This window comes from Conger conger, chromosome 12 (genome assembly GCF_963514075.1).
Source record: "Conger conger chromosome 12, fConCon1.1, whole genome shotgun sequence".
NCBI classification, from domain to species: Eukaryota; Metazoa; Chordata; class Actinopteri; order Anguilliformes; family Congridae; genus Conger; species Conger conger.
Window position 1 is genome coordinate 44333413 of NC_083771.1, and position 11183 is coordinate 44344595.

At 39.7% G+C, this 11183-nt stretch overlaps 1 long non-coding RNA gene across 1 annotated transcript; it reads left to right on the top strand.

Annotated features, from left to right (window-relative positions):
* The first annotated feature begins 4841 nt into the window (after positions 1-4841).
* On the top strand, positions 4842-6044 carry LOC133141433 (uncharacterized). The gene is made up of 3 exons (XR_009710101.1): positions 4842-4962; positions 5210-5302; positions 5981-6044. It is a non-coding gene; the product is annotated as an uncharacterized LOC133141433 (long non-coding RNA).
* Positions 6045-11183: the final 5139 nt, after the last annotated feature.

The window sequence follows — 11183 nt, forward strand, 5'->3', positions numbered from 1 at the left end:
TATAAAATACATTTTAAGCCGCGGTGGTGCAACAGGCTAAGATGCAGCGAACCTTGCTGTTGCGGTTCTGTTCATTGTAGTTGCACACCACACGGCCAAAAGGATGAGTTTGGCCGGGTCACGGGGAGCGGCATAACTGGCTCGCCGCTCCGAGGGAGGGGGAGGACTCAGCGGGGGGAGGCTCGCCGCATACAACAACAGCCCCGATCGCCTCGGAGTCACAGTCACATGGAGACGATGCGGCCTGGAGAAGAAGGCGTGTCGCTCTCCGGATCGTTAGATCTGTTCTTACTGCTGGGGGACGTGGTCTATGTGTGCGGTGTATCCTCGATAACATGCTTAATTAATATAGATAGGGTACAATTGCCAACAAAATTGGGAGAAAAGGGGAAAGATCTGAAATAAATTCATAAAAGAAAATACATTTTATATTTTAGGGAATTCCTCATATTCCCTAAATACTAATCTTAGCACTGTTATGACCCAGCACATGATTAATAAAAATATTGTTCCATAGCTCAAATAATGTGTGCAAGAACATGTGTGTTAATTCTGACTTTTTCTTACTTCTTAGATGAAAGCAACAGGGCTCTGTTGCTATATTACATCCACGTCTCAGTTCCATGCATCCTGATATTCATCGCATTCGCCTTATGGGGTACAATTGAAGGTAAGTCTGCCTGCTTTGCTTAGTGCAGTTATTTCTAACAGTGTTCATGTTGTGATCCTTGACTATGGAGAGTGTAGACATGCAATCCTCCCCAAAACACCCGCCTGATTATTTTAACACCACAGACTCCCCTGCATCAGCTGCAGAAATTGCAGCATCAGAGTGAATGCACAGATTAATAAGAAACCACTAATCACTTGACCGTTACCATACTTTCTGCAGGGTCCCGCGGAGTAGCCATTCCAAACTGTGGAGAAAATAAGTGAAAAGAATAAAACTGATAAATAAAAAATACAGAGCTGCAGTCTTGGCACTGCTTGTGTTCTGATGTCCATTTTATTTTGCAGGTTCCTTTCGAGAGGCTTATGTTTGCTCTGTTATAAATTTCATGAGGATCCTAAGGATATTTAAGATGTCTCCATATAAACCTCCTGGTATGTTTTTATTTCATAATGCAGTAGTTTATTATCATAATTACATAACTCTGCCTCCTACATCACAAGATTTTATGTCCATATCCAATATTTTTTTCTTAGCTTAAAAATGAAGGCTTATCAAAAGTCCTTCATAGTGAGGCATTCTGTTTAGTTAGCTAATTTTAAACCAGCATGAAGACCAGAGAGCTGTCTTTGGGATTAAAGCAAGCCATTTTGAAGCTACTGTGCCACAAGATGCAACGGAAGGCAAGATTACAATTTGGAAATAAGTACAGAGATGAACCATTCACCTAACCTTTTTTGGAGAAGTAAGCCTTGAAATTTATCGTCCTATTGTCAACCAGAATGTTCTCCTTGTAGTGTGTCACAAGGATAACCACTCTCCTTATCCCTCCCCTATAACTCCTGACCCACAGTTTGCACCGCTGGCCTCCAGGCAAGACAATGCACATATTTGACTAACGTTGGGTTCACTTAAATTAGAGTGCCTTTTAAGGACTCTAAGACTATTTCTGGTTATATTCATGTAGGATTATCTAGCTAGCTAGTTGTTTTCATAAAGACATTATAGTCATGCTTTTATCCTAACTTGGCTAGCTATCTAGCAAAAATGATCATTGGATAAGTCAGCGTTCTTACCTTAGCTATCAATACTTGGTCAATGGTTGGCATTCATGAAGTGAATGAAGCGCTGTACAATTGATGCTTCACATTCACCCATTCATACACCGACAGCGTTTGGCTGCCATGTAAGGCACCAACCAGCTCGTCAGGAGCATTTGGGGGTTACGTGTCTTGCTAAGGGACACTTCGACACAGCCCGGGCGGGGGATCGAACCGGCAACCCTCCGACTGCCAGACGACTGCTCTTACTGCCTGAGCCATGTCGCATACTAATACTTGATATATGATGTTAGCTAGCTTGTGAAAATTCAGTCTCCCAAGATAAGCATGTATCATGGAAGTAGCTATGGTAACAAACAATAATGTGTGGAAAGTGGGAGCATGGTCTGTCAATCATAGCTAATTGACCGTTCTTTTTAACACACCGTTTGGGTAAACCTTTATTGTGGGAAATTTAGGCTTAGAAAATATGTTTTAAAATAAAAAAGTACGCATTGTATTTTGTTATTTTTGCCTAAAGACAACTGGCAAGTGTCACATTCAAACCACCATGTTACTCTTTTAAAATGAGTGGTTTCTTTTTACAGGTCCATGTCACATTAGACTCTCGAAATTGGCTGTGCCATTGGAGATGTTTGTCATTTTAGCAGGGTTCAATTCTGGTAAGTACATACTGCATACAATTATTTTAGTGCTTTTACAAAATGGGTTGCATTTTCTTTATTATATGACGTGGTTTAAAATGTAAACAAGTAGATTTTTAACATTTGAATAATTTATTATTCCTTCAGCTGTGTATGCTCTTCAGCCATCATTTACAGACATTTACATAGTAGAGCTTGGAGTATATTTTGGAGCGATGCTATTTTTTGGATTAATGGCACTGTGTGTTTCCGGTAAGAATATACATTTTTCATTTTACAATATTGTAAAATATGTTTCACATTCATGTGCTTACTATCAGTGATTGTATGCAAATGTCCAGTGGGATATATTGCATACCTTGCCTGAAATAAGTATGTTTATTATATACAATTGACTTGCTATGTATTATGAATAGGCAAGATTTCCGCACGTGGGATCCCTCATCTGTGCACGAGGATTTTGTTTTGCGTGGTTTCTTTTTTTCAATCATGATTAATTTCTTGCCTTAGCCCTTTTGTACCTTAGCCCTTTGATTACTTGGATTTTGACCCTTTGCTTGTGTTCCCGACTATTCTTTTGCTTGCTGTTTTGGTGTTGTCTTGGCTTGGACTCGGAATAAGCACTACGTTTCGGGATTATCCCGTGTTCTGCGTCTGGGTCCTCAGTGCTGTGCGTAACAGGCCCTTGCAGGAATAGGAGGGCGTCTTCCAACAGAGGTGAGTGACCTGTGTAAATGGTGGATGTGTCCTGTGCCCTTTTGGTTTTCTGTGTTTCCGTTAGGCCCACAGCATATGCCTTAGGTTAGGAATCTCTCTGCAATGAAATCTAATTAGGAGCATTACGGTTTGACCAGCACCTGATAGGCTTAATTTGATCTATACGTTTCCCAGCAGATGGAGGGATTCCTAACATATGGCATGGGTAAATAGGATAGGTAAGGTGAAGGTTTATAGTGTAGGCATGGTAAGTGAAGCATGACTAGTGTAGGCATGGTATGGCAATTGAACGGTTATGCAAATGATGCATTATTTGAAATGTGTTAGTATAGTCCCTTTAAATTGGAAAAACGTCAGAATCACATTCAGTTTTTACGTTATCAATGCAGTCCTGTAGCACAGTGCTTAATGTTTTGCATCATCTATTTTTTCAGTTTGTCGGGTGATTAAATTGAGAAATTGATTGGCAAAGATCTGGTTGTCTTGGTGGATTGTATGAGTGGAATCCTGTGTTTCTCATTAATATCCATCTGTTTCTCATGTTTATGCTTCTGCACATAACTGTTCCACCTGTCCCTATACAGCATGACCAAATGCACATCTGACCTAGTGACGTTAATTTGTGCAGCAGAAGGACAAGACTGAGATGTGTCCACATGCTTTTGTAACCAGAAGTGTCAAACACTGTTCTTTTCTGTGCTTCCAGTGTGGAAACCTTTAACTGTGATTCTATTGCTACAACTCAGCATCAATTTCCAATTAGGGTGCTTTGTGATGTTCATGCGTCGTTATTTTTTTGTTGCAGCGGGTAAGTTGCCCTTTTATAAAATAATTCATAACAAAAAATATCTACTACTTACAGGGCTAACTGACACAGCAAAGGAAAGCCAAAGCGTAGTCACGGTCACAGGCAAAAGTTTGATAACAAGTAAATAGTCCAAACAGGCAGATAAACAAAAACAAATCCCAGTCACAAACTGGGAATCCAAACACAGCGGGTCAAACACGAACAGAAGGAGAATCCAAAAGGCGGTGGTAGAGGTACACAAAACGGGTTGACGCACAGGCAGATCAGACAGAGAATCAGCTGGAGAGAATGGCACAAGCACATTAAGTACATATTTGTCCATATGTAACGGCCTTCTCGCTCTCCAGAGCTTTTCTGGCATATTCTCGAAGAATACCAAAACTCTGTATATTTCTCTCTCAGTAATAGAGGTGTTTTTCTATATTTAACATGTAAAAGATATGTATACTCACCAAGCACTTTATTAGGAACATTTTTACTTTATTACACCTACTTATTTATGCGATTATCTAATCAGCCATTTGTGTGGCAGCAGTGCAATCATGTAGATACAGTTAATGTTCACATCAACCATCAGAATGGGGAAATCTAAGTTTTGATCTAAGTGATTTCGCCCATGGAATGATTGTTGGTGGCAGACAGGGTGGTTTGACTATCTCAGAAACTGCTGATCTCCTCTGATTTTCACATACACTGGTCTCTAGAGTTTGCAAAGAATGGTGCAAGAAACTTCAAAAAAAATCCAGTGAGCAGCAGTTCTGCAGACAGAAACATCTTGTTAATGAGAGATGTGAGAGGAGAATGGCCAGACTGGTCAAAGCTGACAGGAAGGTGACAGTAACACAAATATCCACACATTACAACAGTGGTAGAAGAGCATCTCTGAACACACAACGCATCATAACATTAAATGGATAGTCTACAGCAGTAGAAGTCGATCAGTTAATCACAACAATCTTTTTTGTGTTCCTTTCTGTTTTTCAGTGTTGTTTCTCGTGAAAGGTGCACTGCTTCTTGCCTTTGGATTAATTTCATTCATATATTGTCTGGTCAAATGTAGATGTAAGTATAACTTGTTACATTGTACTGATGAAGGGCCTTTTTATTTGTAATGAGGACGTTGAATCCATACAATTTGCAGTGCCTTTTGTGTATGCTGGCTTATGATATTCCCACCCCTGCACTATGGAGGCTGCTGGTGATGTCACTGACTGCTGTTTTAGGGTTTTTCTTCACAGCTCTTAGGATTCATCTTGTCATGAATTGCTGATTTCATTCTGATTGCAGGATTTCTTTGGCTTTCTTTCAGGTGTGTGTCAGAAAGTCTTCCTTCTGCTTTGGTCCATTCTTGATATTACATTGAGCTTTGTAATTCTGGACATCATTTTGGAAGACGATAAAGGTATGGAATTTAGTTTGTGTTGATATATTTAAAATGTTTTGCTCCTGTTGATTAAGCTTAGTCTGCGCTGATGTATTGCACGTTTTCATAAAGAGACTTCTCACCCCCATTATTACATTATTATTCAACATAAGCAGACTGTAGGCCTGGTCTTCAAACCCCCATGCCCCAGTGCAGTGACGAGGACACTGTGCTGTTGGAGACGTCGTCTTTCGGATAAGACATTAAACCCAGGTCCTGACTCACTGGGGTCATTAGAGATCTCCTGACACTCTTTGCAAAGAGTAGGCGGTTCCCCTTTGTCCTGGCTAAATTCCAAACCCTGGTTTTTATTCAACCTGCCACCTAATCACCCCTGATTTAATTGGCCAAAAATGTGCCCTCTCCCTCTCCACCTCAGCTGTTATGTGGTGAGCATTCTGGCATTGCATCACCCGGGTGGAGCTGCACACTGGTGGGGGTTGAGACCAGTTCCCCTTTATCACTGTAAAGTGCTATATAAATATACCTACCAGCCTACCTAGCTACCTACCCAACCACCTACCTACCTATCTACCTTCCTTCCTGATAAATCCTCTGCTTTCTCCTTGTCTAAATCATGAAAAATAGGGCAGAAAAAGTGTAAAAATAAAATGCTTTGTTCACAACTTTAATGAGCTGATATGTGTGTTACTGCAGAACTCCCTGCATGGATGTGTTTCAATGTATTCCTCTACGTCATGACTGCCACAGTGGTCTTTCAGCACAACACTGAGCTACCTGGTACAGTATCATTTGTTAAATGCCTTTTTATCATTGATTGTGGAGCTTGATAGACTTTGGACTGGTTTTGATTCCTATTTTATCCACATAAACAACAACAATGATTTGTCATTCCCTTTGTTTTAAATTATTTTTCTGTATCAGGAGTAACTGCATGACTAGTAAAAACCAGGATAGAGTGACATAATGACCACTACATTTAACACATCAGTCTATGTAATTAATCATTTTTGCATACTCAAACTGCCCTCCTTGCTTTTCAGATGTAGCTCATATCCTAGTGTACGGGTTTGGTTCTACCTTAAGTGTCATTAATTCAGTTGCTCTAGCAACAGAAGTGTTTCTGAAAGCAGGTGAGTACAGTAAAAACATTTTGTATCTCAATGAAAACATCTGTGGTGATTTTCCCCTTATGTGTGAGAAGTGTGTGGATACAGTGGCTTCAGAAAGTATTCAAAGTATGCATTCCCTTTTTGCACACTTTATTGTGTTGTAGATATAGTTTTAAATGGATAAAAAAAAATGTTTTAACAAAGCTACAAAGAGAGTACACAAGGACTAATCAAATCAAAGGACTAATCACACACTCACACACTCATCCCTACGGGCAATTTGAACTCTCCAATCAGCCTAACCTGCATGTATTTGGACTGTGGGAGGAAACCGGAGTATCCGGAGGAAACCCACGCAGACACGGGGAGAACATGCAAACTCCGCACAGAGAGGCCCCGGCCGACGGGGATTCGAACCCAGGACCTCCTTGCTGTGAGGCGGCAGTGCTACCCACTGCACCATCCGTGCTGCCCCTATAACACCCCTATAATATTAAATTAATATTAAGTACGTTTCTGGAGTCCAATTGGCCTATAAAATCAGCCACATGTTGAACAAGGTATGTGACTGGGACACGCAAATTTTGTGGTAGCCACAATAAGATCCGCACAGCTGTTGGGCCCTTGAGCAAGGCCCTTAACCGTGCCCTGCTCCAGGGGAGGATTGTCTCCTGCTGCTCCTGGTCTTATCATGTTATATGACGCAAATATTGGATATTTACGGGACCACGGAATTTTGAGTGCACAACCCTGTCTGTAACAAAGTTCTCAACAGCAGTAGATTACACATTTCATGCCAGTCAAGTCAGTCAGACAGAAGCCATAGGGAAGCGGGATGAAAGTATGTAGAATTATAATTTTATGCATTCATGCACTATCGAACAGCATGCCTTTGGTTACATGGTTAACCGTTGACCGAATGGGATGGTAAACGTTTCACTGATTCTTTTTTTTTTTTACATCGCTAGTGCATACTGAAGCTCAGTAGAACCACCACAAAACAGGTGGCATAAGGTCCAATTCACATAAATGATCATTTGTATACAGCCATGAACATGGTAAATAGTACACATGGTAAATTGGCCAAGTCAGTATGTATGGCATGTCAAACTATATACGTGTAAGGTAAACAACTACAACACAGTACAACTATCTTGGGATAAACAAGCTGTGGTTTTGTATTTTGACCATAAATTGTCTGTCTGTAACATTATGTTTTTTTAAGGCAGGTGGCCTTCATCTTTAGACTTAAGCCTGATTTATACTTCTGCGTCGAATCTACGCAGAGGCTACGGCACGTAGTTACATTTCTGGGGAGGTGCGCATCAGGCTACGCCGTGGGCTATGGTGTAGGGAACGTAGATACGTGTAGAAGTATAAATCAGGTTTTAGAATAATATAATTTTCTTCATTGTAATCTAGTTGTGAGTTGTGGCAACATGTTGCACTGCCAATCAACAAATTCAGCTAATCAATTGATAACTGATATCTTGGATAATAATGAACAAATGAAATAAAACGCATGCATTTTACATGTTGGATTTGTGAGGGGTTTTAACTGATGCACTCATTTTCGGTATTGAGAGTGGCGGATGTTAAATGAAGGTGTTAGCCACTAAAACAGCTGGATTTGGAAAACTTCTTTTATTTAAACTGACACGAAAGTGTTAAACACTAATTGTAAATGTGACCGTCTCTGAGAAATGTCTTGTACTTGTGCTGACTCTGGAAATCACAAGGCCTGTAAGGTTTTTATTATGTATGTCTTTACAGAGAAAGGGGAGCGAACTGTGGAAGATTTTTGGTTGATCGTCTTGCCTTTTGAATCTTTATTTTTGGCCTTTTGGGTTGGTTTACAGATGTATGCATACTGTAAGTATCCTTTGGAAATATTGCTAACATTTGGTACACTTCATATATGTCCGATATTTCTCAGATATTACTCAATATTATTAAAATTGCTTAAAATTGAAGAGAACATCTTGCATGTGTTAATGCAATATTGTCATTTTGTGCGATATGTTGACCATTTTCGTCACTTTGGACTGTAGATAAGCGGAAAAGAGAAAAGTAAGTACAAACTACTTGTAATAAATTCACTTGCCTCAATTGAGTGCATTAATTTGGTCTACATAATTTTGAGCATATTCTTTGATGTTGTTTTTGGTTATTACAATATTTCAGAATAGACCATGTGAAAAGCTTCATTTTTCAAATGTTTTAGTTGACTAAGTACATTCTTAGATGTTAAATATAAAATCAAGATATAGTGAAAACCCTTCTAAATTAGGGGAATTGTGTCTGAATCTTTAATTTGCTTTCACTGTTTGTTGCAATATTGTCATTTGATTTGTCCTTAGAATAAGACATGAATTAATGCTCATTACCCAGAGCTGCCGAAGACGAGTCCAATCTCCAGCATCATCTCGGCATGATCAGGTGTCAGAGACCGAGCGGGATCTGGGGTGGGGGGGGGGGGGGGAAACCGAGCTCAATCTGGGCCATGACTGGATCTCTCAAGATCCCAAACAAACCTCAAAATCAACCAGAAGGTACAATAGGTAATTTCGGACTTCTAACGGAGAGGAATCGCAGCAACAAACACGCTGAAATCACAACACTGTTTATCCCAACACCGTTTATCTCTGTGAATGGGCTGACCTTGAAACGCCATTGGCTGTGGTAATTAGAACCAATTTTCAACCAATGAGCTTGAATTATTGTACAGCTATACAATGTTTTGGTACAGAGTGCCGGCCCGTCAACTGTATATTTTGAAAAACGAATTTAAGGACTGAAAACACAGGCAGAGGGTGAGTCAACATGTCAGTGAGCCTTTTTCAATGATAGGAATGGATTTACAGTGGTCTTGTAGCAATGCTTTAACACAAATCTTACCTATTGTACCTTTTAAAATGTAGTTAATATGGTTGGAAATGACTTGAACAAAGATTTCTGCACGAGTGCAGAATTAATGTTCTGAAGTATCTTCTGTGGTCAAAGATGCCCCAATATACTCACGCATCTCACAAGTACAGCAGAAGACTCTTATCCTTGCAAAGCCATGGTGTATAAAGTACTGAAAACAGAGGAATGAATACTTATTCTTTTGGTAATAAATTTAAAATTTGAGAAATCTGCTTGGTATAGATTCTATTGAACCACTAAAAGTTTAATATTTGCCACATTTCAGGATTAAAATAAAAGAAATCGCAATACTTGTATTTATTTTTATACAGTATGTGTATGTGTGTACGTATATGTGTATATGTATGTGTATGTATATATATATATATATATATATACTTTTTTTTCACTCACTCAGTGAGCACTTCATTAGGTATTTATTAGAATAATTTTTTAGACTTATGTTTTCTGCTGCTGTAGCCTATCCACTTAGAGTTATGATGCGTTGTGTGTTCAGAGATGCTCTTCTCCACACCACTGTTGTAATGTGTGGATATTTGCTTTACTGTCACCTTCCTGTCAGCTTTGACCAGTCTGGCCATTCTCCTCTCACGTCTCTCATTAACAAGACATTACTGTCTGCAGAACTGCTGCTCACTGGTTCTTTGATTTTCCATAAACTCTAGAGACTGTTGATCAGCAGTTACAGAAATACTCGTACCAGCCTGTCTGGCACCAACAATCATGCCACGGTCAAAATCACTGAGATCACATTTTTCCACTTTGGGATAGTTGATGTGAACATTAACTGAAGCTCCTGACCTCTATCTGCATGAGCGTATGCATTGCACTGCTGCCACATGATTGGCTGATTATACACTCACTGAGCACTTTTTTAGGAAAATGTTTACTTTATTACACCGACTTATTCATGTGATTATCTAATCAGCCAATTGTGTGGCAGCAGTGCAATGCATGCAATCATGTAGGAGCTCTGGAGCTTCAGTTAATGTTCACATCAACCATCAGAATGAGGAAAAAATTACTTTGACCATGGAATGATTGGTGGTGGCAGACAGGGTGGTTTGAGTATCTCAGAAACTGCTGATCTCCTGGGATTTTCACACACACTAGTGTCTAGAGCAGTGGTCTCCAACCCTGGTCCTGGAGAGCTACTGGGTCTGCTGCTTTTTGTTTTGACCTGAAATTCAGCTCTCTGTTGAGACCCAGGTAACCAGGTGAGGTGAGTTAACTGTGTAATCAACTGCTCTAATTGATTAATTAAGTCGGAGTAACAACAAAGACCAGCAGACATAGTAGCCCTCCAGGACCAGGGTTGGAGACCACTGGTCTAGAGTTTGCAAAGAATGGTGCAAAAAAATTTAAAAAATCCAGTGAGCAGCAGTTCTGCAGACAGTAATGTCTTGTTGATGAGAGACGTGAGAGGAGAATGGCCAGACTGGTCAAAGCAGACAGTAGTAGAAGGTGACAGTAACGCACATAACCACACATTACGACAGTGGTGTGCAGAAGAGCATCTCTGAACACACAATGCATCATAATGCTAAGTGGATATGCTACAGCAGCAGAAGTCTAAAAAACAAATACCAAATACCTCATAAAGTGCTCACTGAGTGACATTTGATATAAACATTATAATTATCATTATAGTTCATTATGTTATTATGCACACGGTAAAGTCATTCTTGGTTTCAAATGAAAAATAATAATCCTGCCACACTGACTCAAATTAAAATCCATGCGTCTGCAATTCTTTGAATATTCAGATGTTCCAACTCATCCTTTAAGTTCACATTTAGGTTTCAAACTTGTTCTTGTTCAGAAGTTTCATGTATAATTTCAATATCGTTTCTCTTTGT